At 45.1% G+C, this 15,224-nt stretch overlaps 1 pseudogene; it reads right to left on the reverse strand.

Moving 5' to 3' along the window:
- Positions 1-11,062: 11,062 nt before the first annotated feature.
- LOC136657931 (5S ribosomal RNA) lies at positions 11,063-11,179 on the reverse strand (annotated as a pseudogene).
- Between the last annotated feature and the right edge of the window lie 4,045 nt (positions 11,180-15,224).

Genomic DNA, 15,224 nt, shown 5'->3' on the forward strand with positions numbered 1-15,224 from the left:
TTTTTTAATAAATTATCTAGTTAGGTTAGAAAGGCTGAACCTAGATGCTCTCTAAGCGCAAAAGCAGAGCCATAATTGTAATGAGCTCCTTCCTTCCTCTTATCTGCATTCTGTCTTGGTTTTGTGTTTTTTTTTAATAAGCATTCTGAATGCATTTGTGGTTTTCAGCATATCAAAAGAAGTGGGCCATTCTAACTTCCCATGTAGGCTTTGATTGCAGAGGGCTCTGGACAGTGTGTTGCTTAGTTTGTTTCTATGTATTATATTTGCTCTTTTTGGAATCCAACAGGACATCTTCGAGTGAGATGTTTACTCAGGCTGTAAAGGCACTTTGGAAAACTAATCGCATTAAAGTACAATGTAAAGGGAGAGACCATTGTGGCAATAGAATGTGACTTTTAGCAACCCCTTCATACCATTCTTCCAGTTTTCTAGAAATGTAAATAATCAGTGATCTCACCCCCTTTCTTTTTTTACAGATAGACCAGTGTTTCTCAAACTGTGGGTCGGGACCCACTAGGTGGGTCGCAAGCCAATTTCAAGTGGGTCCCCATTCATTTCAATATTTTATTTTTAATCTATTAGACTTGATGCTTCCATGGTATGTGACTGCATTTGGGGAAATGTTACAAACCTGTACTTTTAACAAGTTATGATAGTAAATGGGTTTTAATCTTGATTAGGATTGCAGCCTAGGATTGTTAAAAAATTTCCTGTTTGATGATGTCACTTCTGGTCATGACATCACTTCCGGTGGGTCATGACAGATTGTCATTCTAAAAAGTGGGTCCTGGTGCTAAATGTGGTTTTGCCACTGAGATAGGCAAAACCTTTGCTGCTGCACTGCATTCAGTCCTTACCAAATACAGGCATACCCCCATATCCGTGATGCGTTCTGTAGCAACCTCGGGTGAAGGGAGGTGGTGGTGGTCCTGGGGGGGGCAGAGAGGGTAAACGCCCCAGGCACCGCACCTGCAGGCCCCAGAGCCGTTCTGGGGGCAGGTGGCTCCTCTGTGCTCCAAAAGCCTTCTGAGGCCTCCAGAGAAACTTTAACAATATTTCTGGTTTCCATCATGTAACCGGATGCACTATTAAAGGTGCTCCAGAGGCCTCAGAAGGATGTCAGAGTGCAGAGGCTCTGCAGCAAGGGTAACTAATCCAGCATGTTGCGGGAGTACGGCATGTTGCAAACCTGGCCCTGGGGTGATACAGGGGCCAAGTCTGCTACTGAAGATTTGCAACCATGAAGACGCTGCAGGCAGCTCCAAAGGTTGGCTGGGGCCCTGAAAAAGCAGCTGTTGTGTTGCGACACGGAAGGCAAAGCTATGTTAGGGTATTTTCCTTGCTTCCCAGTCCTTTTTAAAGTACATCCCCCACTATCCACAGAACCATGGAAAACTGAAACTGTGGATACCAGATCCACAGATACCAGGTATGCCTGTAAAGATCTGATCCATCCCAAGCCTTGATATTTGCAAAGACAGGATACAAAAAAAGACTTTTTTTAAAAAACTCCAAAGTGAAGATGGTCAAATAGCATAATATCAAAGTTATAGCTACCTGATACAATGGTTAGAAGGTCAGGTACCTTTAGGAATGGGATGCAGAGTTGACTTCAAACATGCAGGATTTAAAGTTCAGATTCTTTCCTCGCATACAACAAACAAACAGATCTATAGCTTTCTTTCCAGAACTTGCATTGCTCTTTCCGTCAAGCTGAAATTCGGGAATGGAGCAGCTTGTGAATTACCCAGGGCATTCCAAAACAACCGGCCTGAATCAAGAAATGGCTTCATTAGATGCATCACACCTGACACAAAATGTACAACACTAACATTCTTCACAGTGGCAGTGGTTTAAATTAACCTTGTGGATTAGGGTGCAAGTCAAGAAAACCTGTTTTGGAAAAGGCACTGATCAACCTGGAGGATAGTTTCAGGGTTCTGTTTTGGGCCTTGTTAACATAAGAAGAGCCCCACTGGATCAGGGCATAGGCCCATCTAGTCCAGCTTCCTTTCTCTCACAGTGGCCCACCAAATGCCTCAGGGAGCACACAAGACAACAACAGACCTGCATCCCGGTGCCATCCCTTGCATCTAGCATTCTGAGGTAACCCACGTCTAAAATCAGGAGGTTGCACGTACACATCATGGCTTGTAAGCCATGATGAACTTTTCCTTCAGAAATTTGTCCAATCCCCTCTTAAAGGCATCTAGGTCAGATGCCATCACCACATCCTGTGGCAAGGAGTTCCACAGACTTACTACACACTGAGTAAAGAAACATTTTCTTTGGTCTGTCCTAACTCGCCCAACACTCAATTTTAGCGGATGTCCCCTGGTTCTAGTGTTACGTGAGAGAGAAAAAAGCAACTCCCTATCCACTCTATTCTTCCCATGCATGATTCTCCTCAGCATGTTTGTTAAAGATGTGGCATATGCCTCTGTTTTGCTCCCACCACCCTGAATGGTTCCAAAGGGGGGGGGCGTTTGGACGGCGCAGTGAGGTTCCCTGGAAAACGTAGTGTATTGCAACCCCTCTAGCTACACCACTGGTGCAAACCATGCACTCCTGATGTCAACAATAGGATGAATGTCTTCACCAACAGATGCCATATTCTTCTCGAGTTTGAAGGACATAAAAGGCCATAAGATGATAAAACAATCATTACTAACTGCCGCCACACTTAAAAGGGGAGGTTGCCGCATTAGAGTGGGGAAATAAAGTCAAATGAACATATGTAGAAGTAGAAAAATCTCTATATACTTTCTCATTACCACTGTGGTTTTCAAAGGATGAAACTAATGGGCCATGGAAATCATGTAGAAATGAGCAGTTAAAAGAGAGATTGGCTGAAACAGGAAAGACCAGGAGTTCTAGTATGACATCTTCCTCTAAAACATGATATCTCTTTTCACTTTTTATGTTCCCAAACTATATCTTTTCCTTCAGGCATACAGCCACTGTGTTAACAATTCCACTACTGGCTGAGAAACTGCCAAACGCTTGCATTCGCATCACGGGTTGGTTTATCCATCAACCACAAGAACGTGTTGGTTGGTGGCAACTATTAGCTAATTATGCAGTTGAAGCCAGGGAAGGCCGCAGGTCCAGATGAAATACCACCCGAGCTTTTAAAAGGTGACCCAAAACGGTGGGCCCAGTTACTTGCCCACATTTTTACAATGATCAACAGCTCTGGCCTATTGCCCAATGCTTGGCTTACAGCAACAGTCGTGCCAATTCATAAAAAGGGTGACCCTACCATACCAGGAAACTTTCGGCCTGTTAGTTTGCTTTCTGTAATAGGTAAGATCTATGCTAAATATCTATGCAATAAACTTACTCTCTGGGTTACTTCACAAGGCATCTTAGGCCCCGAGCAATCTGGCTTCTGTCGGGCAAATCAACTTTGGATAATTGCCTGATCCTGTCTCATTTGGCCTATAAGCAGGTTAGGATATGTAAGGCCCGCCTTTACGTAGCCTTCCTTGATTTGAAAGGTGCCTTTGATTCTGTGGATATGGAGCTTCTTTGGGCCAAGTTGGAAGACATGGGGATTGATAAAAGATTATTGCTGTTGATTAGGTCCCTCCATTTAAATACCTCATGCAGGGTTAGATGCTCCTGGAGGGGGAATCTAACTCACTCCATCATCACTAACAAAGGGGTCAAACAGGGCTGTGTTTGGCCCCCATGCTTTTCAATCTATTTCTAAATGATCTTGCCCCTTCCCTGAAGTAAGTAGATGGCCATTGTCCAAAGCTTGGCGCAAGCCAAGTGCCGCTACTTCTGTACGCGGATGATGCAGTACTGATATCTAGTACTAGGATTGGCCTGAAACGTCTGCTCAGTCGCGCCACAGAGTCCTTTTTGTCCAACAAATTGCAGATCAATTATGCTAAATCTAAGATAATGATGTTTGCTAACAGATGGAAAGCTTTTAAGTGGTCTTGTAATGGCAACAAAATGGAACAGGTTAAGCATTTCAAGTACCTGGGTATCAACTTCCATTACAGGCTCACTTGGGCTTCTCATCGCAAGGCAGTGCAGAACGCATCCAAACTAGCTTCCTCAGCCATTTCCCGTTTCTTTCTCACCTGTGGCAATGGTTATGTTCCGGCCGCTCTGGAGGCGTTTAAGGGAAAGATTCTTTCCCAGGTTCTTTATGGCTCTCCTGTCTGGTATAAGGTTATTAACCAACCACTAGAACGCATCCAAGCCTCCTTTTTACGGAAGATTTTGGGCTTACCCAGGTGCGTTCCCTACTCGGTCCTGTGTCTCGAGGTGGGGTTAATTCGATTAAGGACTACTGCATGGTTAAGACTACTGAAATTTTGGTTTAGGATTTTATTTAACCCTACCTCCTCTGGTCTAATGCACCAATTATTATCGGATCCAGTCCTGCCTTTAGAGATCACTGATCTTCTAACTAAAATTAAGTCAATAGGGCTGGACACTGCAGAGTTAGGCATGATTGGCTGTGATGCAGCTTACAGAATCGTCAAAGAAAGAATTCTTGATATTGAACAACAAGAGCTGTTTAGTGCTGCCAGAACCACATGCTCTCCACTCCATCTCCATATTCCAGTCAGTTTTGGGAAACCAGCCTCCTTCTTTTACCACCTGGTGTGCCCACAGGCTCGGAGAGCATTCACACCTGCAAGATGTAACGCTCTTCCATAGGCCTTGTTAATGGGCAGGTTCAATGGTATTCCCTACTCAGAGGGGAAATGCAAGTGTGGTAGGGATTGCATTGAGACTTTAATGCATACCTTTTTCCACTGCCCGCTACATGATGCATCACGCAAGAAATATCTAGGCCCATTGTTAGCTAGGATGCAGGGCTGGGAGGATTCAATCATGCTTCAGTCTCTCCTTTCCACACCTGATTCTGAGACCCTGGATAATGTCGCTTCCTTTTTATCTGGGGTAGTAGCCAGGCAGAGCCCTGGGACTCTGGGCAGTGTGTGAGGAGAAGACTGATGTTTATGTTGTGTTGTCTTTGCATATTTTTGTTTTGTTTTGTTCTTTCTCTGTATTTTATGCCAATAAAGGTCTTACTGAACTGAACTGAACCGAACACAGTGGTTCCCAAACATCATAGCACCAGGCACATAGCATCATAGCACTTTTAAAAATGACACTCTATCGGGACCCGCCTAGCTGTGCAAGACTTTAAAAAAAAAAACTTTCGCTTTACCAGCTGCTCAAGCCTCTGTTTTTATCTTTTTATCCTTTCTACTCTGGTGGGGGGTTGCCTTCTAGAGTGATGCAAACTCTAATGACACCACTGGGCCGGTGTCACCTCCCCCTTGTCATTTAACACCCCCTTGTACTCACCAGAAGCGATGCATGTGCCTGGAAGTGGTTCAGCAATGATGTCATAGCTTCATCATGCACTCCGCCAAATTGCTTCCAGGATGACCATTTCTGGCCATTCGGAAAGCAGGAGCAGGAAGACTCATTCACTGCCAACTGTGGCATAGGTCTTTGCTTGGCCAGGGCTCAGATTGCATGCCCACTACCCCTAGGACACATCACCTGTGGTGGACTTTCCCCTCTCCCAATTGCTACGCTACTGTCTTGTACACTTGTGTGCCAACTGACGATGATTCAGTGAAAGGTGTCATCAAAATTATACATCTTCATGGGCAGGGGTGGTAAGCCAGCAGCTTATTCCCAGCTGTTGCACATAAAGGCAATGGACTTCAGCTTCAGAAGGCTAAATGAAGTTTTATTGTGAGCAGAGCCCATTCTTGTCCTTTTTTTTTTTTTTTTTTTTTTTTTGAAGTACACTTCTTAGCTGAAGGCAACTCTACCATATGATGGAAATCTAAAGGAGTGGATTATTGGGACGTGAACAATTTGGAATGAGGTTCTTTGAAAGGAAGGGGTCAAATGAGCAGTGTCATGTCGCTAACTATAGATCTGTCACTACGAAGTAGAAAGACGCTTTGTGGCTGCCAGAGCAAAGGACAGGAGCAAAGTCTCTTTTCGCACCGTGGGGACCCAAGTCATTCTGCATCGACTTCAATAGCTATTGGATCTGCTACACAGTACGAGAAGGCATTGCAATCAAAACAATGATAGCAAAGGAGAGATTGAACCCCTTTTGGGGGAAACTATATTGCCTGTGAAGAGGCAGGGATGCTATTGCCCACTGATATTAGCTCTATTGAACACTCCACTATCTACAGCGCATCCCCACTTTTTGCAGACTGAACTGTCCTTTTCTCTGCCAAGGTGTTTCTCTCACTGCTTAAAATCTTTCAGTCACGCAGCAGGAAGCATCGACCCCCTTCAACCTGTCTTTCAGTTTTAATCTTGACTTCTAATGACAAATGAGTCACCAGAATCAATCCTCCTCTGCTTTTGGGTAAATCTACAAGTTTATTTTCAAAAAGCAGAGAGTGAAAAAGCTTAAGACATCCGAATGAGAGGAAAGGAAAAAGTCAGCCCACTACATTAAAAAGATCTTTTTTCCTAAGTACTTTCACAATAGGATGAGGGTAAAAACAAATACAGTGGTTTTAAAAATGAAGGCATGGAACGAATAGGACTTGTATAATTACATGTTCCCTAATCTACAAACAGCAATTGGGAATATTTTTATACACCCAAATCCATTAAGGAGAACCTGTTGGCAACCTTCAGTCTCGAAAGACTCTGGTATCGCGCTCTGAATGGTGGTTCTGGAACAGCGTCTAGTGTGGCTGAAAAGGCCGATTCAGGAGTGACAATCCCTTCCACACCGGGAGCAAGTGCAGTCTGTCCCTGGTCTGTCTCCCTGGCTATGGGCCTTCCTTCTTTGCCTCTTTGCCTCAGCCTGTTGGCCAAGTGTCTCTTCAAACTGGGAAAGGCCATGCTGCACAGCCTGCCTCCAAGTGGGCCGCTCAGAGGCCAGGGTTTCCCACTTGTTGAGGTCCACTCCTAAGGCCTTCAGATCCCTCTTGCAGATGTCCTTGTATCGCAGCTGTGGTCTACCTGTAGGGCACTTTCCTTGCACGAGTTTTCCATGGAGGAGATCCTTTGGGATCCGGCCATCATCCATTCTCACAACATGACCGAGCCAACGCAGGTGTCTCTGTTTCAGCAGTGCATACATGCTAGGGATTCCAGCTCATTCCAGGACTGTGTTGTTTGGAACTTTGTCCTGCCAGGTGATGCCGAGAATGCGTCAGAGGCAGCACATGTGGAAAGCGTTCGGTTTCCTCTCCTGTTGTGAGCGAAGAGTCCATGACTCGCTGCAGTACAGAAGTGCACTCAGGACTCAAGCTCTATAGACCTGGATCTTGGTATGTTCCATCAGCTTCTTGTTGGACCAGACTCTCTTTGTGAGTCTGGAAAACGTGATAGCTGCTTTACCGATGCGCTTGTTTAGCTCGGAGATACCTTTATGCAAACTCTCAAAGAAGTTTCCCCTGGTGAGTCAAAAAAGGTAGGAGAGGGAGGAAGATTCACAGCAAGGTTCCAAGTCTTGCTTTTTGGATGTACTCAAAATTCAAATTACAACCCGCAAAAGATTTCTGGAATATTTGTTGCGGTTCTCTTTGAGATCTCATAATAGCGAGAGGTAAGAAACGAACATCCGAGGAACAATCACGTGTGCTTCAAAAGATGGCAAGTGGTGACTAAACGTACCACCCATGGTATTAAAGAAAAGACACAAGCCAAGATGACCTGAAGCAAGAAGTAGATGGGGTGCCCTGACCTGGAAGTCCCACCGTTTGTTAGGTTACTGTGAAGGGACAGAATCTTGTCTCTTGCAATGCACATTTTCCCAACCAGAATAAGTTATGAGAACATGGCTTGTGGTGGAACCTGTTGGTTGAAGTCTAGAGCCATATCTTTACTACAGTCTTACAGCCCAATCCTAAGGGGCAGCCCAATCCTGAGCTGCCCAGGGCGCCCCCGCTCAGCAGCGCCATGAGGGCTGCTGTCGAATACAGCGCCTCCCGCGCTACTATGAGAGGCACCTTGGGAGTAGGGGACGTTCGTCCCCTTCCCCCGGGTAAGGGAGGCAGCCCCGCAATGGGGCTACTCTCTTTAGCAGCACCCAAAGGGCCCAGGTGCAAGCCCACAGCAAGCCTCTTTCTGGCCCGCGGCCAACCTCTTGTCCCCTGAAAGCCTCTGGCCCACTCAACTGAGCATGACCAGAACTGTGCTCCGATTGTGTCTGGAGGGTCTTCTGAGGGCCAGAGAGGTTGAATGAATGAGCCCACTCATTCATTTATTCACTCATCTAAGTTCCATCTCTAATTTATTTATTTAAATTTTATATTTAAATTTTTTTTGCTGGCCCTCCACACTACGCCAGATATTTGATGCGGCCCTCTGGCCAAAAAGTTTGGAGACCCCTGCTCTAGTGCATAAGCCATGTAATATATTGCTTATAAAAATAAAATCCATGAACTTTCCAAAGTAAATCTCCTGTACTTTTTAATAGCCATTCTTCATATCAAAAACACCTGAAAGAAAATAAGAACAGCCCCACTGGATCAGGCCATAGGCCCAAATTCGTTCTAATTCAATTCGTTCTAATTTGTTCTAATTCGTGTCAATTCGTTCTAATGAAAAGGTCATTAGACCTTTAGATCTTAGACCCAAATTCGTTCTAATTCAATTCGTTCTAATTCGTGTCAATTTGTTCTAATGAAAAGGTCAGATTGTTTCAACCAAAGCTTTGAATCTAAGGCCCAATCCTATCCAGCTTTCCAGCTGTGCCAATAGGGCATGCACTGCATCCTGCAGTGGGGAGGGCAGTTAAGAAGGTCTCCTTAAGCCATTTCTGCCCAGCGTTGCATATATGCAACAGGGACCAAATGTGTACACCTGTGTGTCAGGCGCAAAAAAAAAAAAATTGTTTCCTTACCTTGGGGCTGCATTGGCACTGGAAAGTTGGACAGCATTGGGCTCTAACTCTGTGTTTCAAAATTTGTAACTCTTTTTTTCATCTTTTAAACTTTTCTTTTTTGTACTGACACTCTACGTAGAACACAATACACTATATTTGTTGGGTAACTGCAAGAAGGTTTATGCAACCACATTAAAAGACATTATAGGTGGTACATCAGCATCTGTGTGAGATCCAGACATCATAACGGCCAAATAAATAATATGCTTCTACTTGTCATTATGTAAACCATCACTTACGGAGGTAAAGCATTACCTTGGCTCAACAGCCTGGCACGTGTCCATCAGCTACATTTAGTATTAAGTAAGTGCACTCCAGAGTAGACTTCTGCTGCTGCACTATAAAATATGGAGCCTACAGTAAAGGAAGTTTTAAAGAAGAAGGGTAATAAAACGCTAAGCAGAAGGTGGAAGGAAATTGCCAATGCCAATGCAGCATTATTGCACTCCTCTGTAAATTAACTTCCACTCTTAAAAGGTGAGCATGGGAATCGAGTTCGAATGATGCTGTTCCCACAATATGAGGCAGACAGAATTTCTATGGGTGTTGTGGGCACTGCTTAAGCTGTTAAAAAACATTTGTTGCAAGCATCTAAATTACACTTTAAAAAAAAAAAGTGCTAGTATCGACAAACAGCAAAAAGTAAAATTAATTGGGTCGGAGCCTAACATTGTCTTCTTCTAGAGCAGGGGTCTTCATACTTTTTGGCTATAGGGCCACATCAAATATTTGGCGTGGTGTGGAGGGCTGGAAAAAAAAATTTAAATATAAAATTTAAATAAATAAATTAGAGATGGAACATAGATGAGTGAATAAATGAATGAATGGGCTCATTCATTCAACCTCTCTGGCCCTCAGAAGACCCTCCAGACACAATCAGAGCACAGTTCTCGTCATGTTCAGTTGAGTGGGCCAGAGGCTTTCAGGGGACAAGAGATTGGCCGCAGGCCAGAAAGAGGATTGCTGTGGGCCACATCTGGGCCCCGGGCCAGGGTTTGAAGATCCCTTTTCTACAGCTGTGATCCTCAAACATTTTAGCACCAGGACCCATTTTTTAGAATGACAATCTGTCAGGACCCACTGGAAATGATGTCATTAACTTGGAAGTGATCTCATGACCAGAAGTGACATCATCAAGACATTTTTAACACCCCCACACAACAAAATCAAATCTGGGAAATTAAAAGTTTGTAAGTATTATTTAAAATAAAGAAAACCCCTCCTAACCCTTCCAAGCAGTTGATGATCTTTTTAAAAAAAAAAATTCTGCAAACATCCCAAAGGCTGCAATCCGATCCACTCTTACCCATGTGTAAGCCCCATTGACTATCATTGTTAAAAGCATGTACATAGTAGCTTGTTAAAAGTACATTTCTGTAACATGTCCCCAAATGCAGTCACATACCTTGGTAGCATCAAATCTATTAAAAATAAAATACACATGGAAATACACACCCGAAATTGGCTTGGGATTCACCTAGTGGGTCCTAACCCACAGTTTGAAACACTGTTCTAGAGGAAGGTGTTCCTCTATGGAAGGTCAATCCATAGATCAGATCCAGTGCTTGTGAAAACCCCTCCCCCCCAACGAATGGAGCTTACTGTTCCATGGAAGAGCCTGCTATCTTCATCTCCAATCTTCTTCAAATGTCATGCCAGCCAGCCACTTTTGCGTTCTGTCGCCCGAGCAGTTTCTGTGCCTGGATTTCTGGGCAGACACACATATGGCCTGCATGATGTCTGGGGGAGACTGGAGATAGATAGCAGCCTTCCACAACACAGAGGGTCTACTTGGACCTGCAACAGCTATTTTGCTGTCACAGATCTGCTTGGATCCATGTCGCAGGATTGGGCCTGGGAAGGGGGTTAAGATATTGGTGGTACCAGTGTTGCCAATCCTGCCCCCCTCCTGGGACCCAATCTGCCCATCCCCTGCTCTATCCCCACCCCGTTTCAGACCTCTCTGCCCCATTAGTCCCTCCTGCCTCTCCCAATGAAAGTTTCAGTTTGTTAGTCCATATTGGTTGGCAACCTTCAGTCTGGAAAGACTATGGTATAAGCCTACAGCACCCGGTATTCCCAGACGGTCTCCCATCCAAGTACTAACCAGGCCTTACCCTGCTTAGCTTCTGAGATCATGATATAAGCCTGCAGCACCCAGTATTCCCAGGCGGTCTCCCATCCAAGTACTAACCAGGCCTGACCCTGCTTAGCTTCTGAGATCAGATGAGATCGGGCATGTGCAGGGTAACAGTTGCTGTTTCCATCTCTACCTCCATGCACCATTTCAGAATATCTGCTGCCTTTGGAACTCATGGGAGGGGAGAGTAATAACTTCTTTTCTGGAGTTCTTATGCCATTCATAATTGCCAGACCCAATCCGTATGGAATGTAGAGAGATTCACCCATCACCAGTGCTGACATTTGCTGGAAGCTGTGGCACTTGCTCAGATTTAAATAGAGCCTAATGGGGTGTGTGTAGAAATGGATCAGCAGCTCACACTAATGGGAAGAGACTGCAGCCCCACCAAGCCCCATTTTATGGCAGGCAAAGGCAAGCTTCATTTAGCTCACTGCATCTATTATCACCAGGTTTCTTTCTATTTCAAGTGGGTTTGTCCAAGAAGTGTATTTCTTTGTCAGAGAGAGAGAGAGAGAGAGAGAGAGAGAGAGAGAGTGAGAGAGAGAATAAAGTCCAAATATATACCATGTTCATAGCCAAAATCTATTTAAATGATGCATTGGAGTAACAGTTCTGCAGTGTATTATTTATTAATTCTCAATATCATCAATATGTATGCTATACAGGATTCTATCGGTGCTTTAATTATTCAACACTTCAATCCTTGAGAATGATATATTGATAAAATCTGACATTTGGATGCTAGAAAGGTCATTGAATGGTTCCAATCCAAAATGAAATCTCACCCTGAAGGTTTACTCATAACAGTAATTTCCGTACAATGTCGCCAAGCTAAAGAATCAGGGGAGACCATTCAAATAGCCAGTTTGATATGGTGGTGCCGTTATGGAACTGTTGAGTTGCCAATTTGGACTGTAGTGACAAGTCCACACGTTGAGATTGCGGGAAAGCAGCAACTGACAAGCTCTGTTTAAGTGGAAGATCGAGCACTAGTCTAATGGCACTAATACAGCGAACTGGGGTAATTTCACCATGTGCCCATAAGTCTTTGTCACTATAAAACAGAAATTTGATTCCATTCAGATGTTCATCTGTAGTCAAAGAGTGATGAGACTCACACTCACAGACTCACAGTCTCACAGCTTGCCTGAGACAATCCACCTAGCATGTGATTAGGGGTGGGTCACATTTGTTCTGCTCCATTTCCTCTTTGTCCTTAATGTATGTATAGGGGAAGCACGGGGTGACCAGATATGATGGAGGACAGAGTGCCTATACCTTTAACCACTGTATAGCAGAGGGAATTTTGGCAGGTGTAGCTTTTTAAACCCTTCTATGTTGAGCTGCATCTGCCAAAATTCCCTCTTCTATGCAATGGTTAAAGGTATAGGCACTCTGTCCTCTATTAGATCCGGTCACATGGGGGAGCATTGTCTGAATTACTGCATTACTTCCGTCTAAATACTACATTTCAATTACACACGATGAAGTAAATCAGATAAAACCCCCATGTGGACAGGAGAACTAGATCTCGCACCAGAAAGGGAAGAAAGACATACATGATCTTTCTAATCCTAACCCTAATCCAACGTTCCCAATGTATGCATCATGATGTCAAAGGGCAGTGGTACTCAACTTGGGGTACCTGTACCCCAGGGATTCTTGCCAGGACCTTTAGGGGTGTTGGCAACCTTCAGTCTCGAAAGACTATGGTATTGTGCTCTGAATGGTGGTTCTGGAACAGCATCTAGTGTGGCTGAAAAGGCCAATTCGGGAGTGACAATCCCTTCCACACTGGGAGCAAGTGCAGTCTGTCCCTGCTCTGTCTCCCTGGCTATGGGCCTTCCTTCTTTGCCTCTTTGCCTCAGTCTGTTGGCAAAGTGTCTCTTCAAACTGGGAAAGGCCATGCTGCACAACCTGCCTCCAAGCGGGCCACTCAGAGGCCAGGTTTTCCCACTTGTTGAGGTCCACTCCTAAGGCCTTCAGATCCCTCTTGCAGATGTCCTTGTATCGCAGCTGTGGTCTACCTGTAGGGTGCTTTCCTTGCCCGAGTTCTCCGTAGAGGAGATCCTTTGGGATCCGGCTATCATCCATTCTCACAACATGACCGAGCCAACGCAGGCGTCTCTGTTTCAGCAGTGCATACATGCTAGGGATTCCAGCACATGCCAGGACTGTGTTGTTTGGAACTTTGTCCTGCCAGGTGATGCCGAGAATGCATTGGAGGCAGTGCATGTGGAAAGCGTTCAGTTTCCTCTCCTGTTGTGAGCGAAGAGTCCATGACTCGCTGCAGTACAGAAGTGTACTCAGGACGCAAGCTCTGTAGACCTGGATCTTGGTGTGTTCCGTCAGCTTCTTGTTGGACCAGACTCTCTTTGTGAGTCTGGAAAACGTGGTAGCTGCTTTACTGATGCGCTTGTTTAGCTCAAGAACCCTTTAGGGGTACTTGACGAAGAAACGAATAATGGTGGGAATGGGCAGGTCTATATTAGAATGCTTTTTGGGGCTGGCAAGGCAGGAAGAAAGGCAGCTAGCTGATTGTGGAAGCCCCACCAACTGCTAGTTTCTGGTCATCAGTTTGTGGATTATCAGATACAGTGGTGCCTCGCATTACGAAATTAATTCGTTCTGGGAGTCCTTTCGTTATGCGAGTTTTTCGTTTTGCGAATCCCGTTTTCCCATAGGAATGCATTGAAATTTAATTAATGCGTTCCTATGGGCAAGAAAAGTCAGAACAAAGTCAAATTTTGTTTACAAAATGTTTATTAAGTGCTCTTTAAAGGCATACATACTGTACAGAGGATTTCAAAAAATTTCAAGCACAAAACTTCAACTTTTTAAACATGACAGAAAAACATTTAAAAATCAGCAAACATGAGGCAGGACCATCTGACTTGAGGCTCAACACTGAAACTGAACAGAAACAGTCACAAACAGTCCTTGGACTGTGCAAAACTCTTCAGAAAGTACATTTTTAAGGCATGTAAACAGGGACATCATACAGAAACCCATACAGAAACTTTTTAAAATCACCAAAGGACTCTCTAAGGCTCTAGGGGACACTTGTACACAAACATTTTAAGGTGACCAAGTCAGGCTGAAGTGTCTCAACCTACAGGACCAGTCTTTTAAGTCAGGAAACTGGAGGCAAACAGAATTGTCTCCACATCACAGCAGCAGTCTTTTACGTTCCCAGAGCTGCGGAGGGTCTCTCTTGGGATGGCACGAATGCTGGTCAACTGGGAGAAGGCGCAGTAGAGTAAGCAGGGACACTGGCAAACTGGGAACGGTCTCAGGCTGGCTAGCTAGGACAGAAGCAGTTTACAGTTAGCAAAAGACAACCTGGAGACAGACCCCTCTGTCCCCCAAGTCTCAGCATCACTGCTTTAACTTAACTTAACAACTTGGACAACTGGGAGAAGGCTTCAAGGCTTGACTTCAAGGCTTCTAGGAGGACGAGGAGGAGGAAGAAGGCAACTGGGCACCACTGGTAGAAGCAGCAGGTTCCTCTTCCACTCTTTGCTTCTTCATGAAGAACCTCTCCATGGTCTGCTGATTCAGCCGCCTTTTCAGCACCCCTCTGAAAGAGGACATGATCCTTGTATCAAACATGTTCGCAAGGTCATGTGCCAGAGCCTTGTCTGGGTGGTGCCGCTGTGCATAAGTCCGCACGTTTTTCCACTGTTGGCAGATGTCTTTCAGTTCCGTGGAGGATAGCTGTTCCTCACTTGTCGCTTCTTCCTCTTCCAAAGACGCCTGCTCCTGCGTAGCCTCTACCTCCAGGAACTCCGAGGCAAAGTCATCAGCCTCAGGAACATCGGAACTGGCAGCCTCTCCATGCCTGACCACGCTGTGGATTCCAGATCTGGTTTTGAATCTTTCAAACCAGCCTCTGCTTGCCTTGAAGACTTCTGGCTCAGCTGAGGTTCCTGGCTCTTGCTGTACGAGGTCTGCGTGCAAGGCCTTGGCCTTCTCACAAATGACAGCCTCAGTCACTGTGTCCCCTGCACGCTGCTTCTCTTCCATCCAGATGAGCAGCAACTTCTCCACCTCCTCCAGAACAGCTGGCCGGTTCTTCATGATCCTGGTGACTCCCTTGGCTACATGTGTCGCAAGGATCTTCTCCCTCATCTTCAGGATGGTCCCGATGGTGGATGGATTCCT

The sequence above is a fragment of the Tiliqua scincoides genome, chromosome 7 (genome assembly GCF_035046505.1).
Source record: "Tiliqua scincoides isolate rTilSci1 chromosome 7, rTilSci1.hap2, whole genome shotgun sequence".
NCBI lineage: Eukaryota > Metazoa > Chordata > Lepidosauria > Squamata > Scincidae > Tiliqua > Tiliqua scincoides.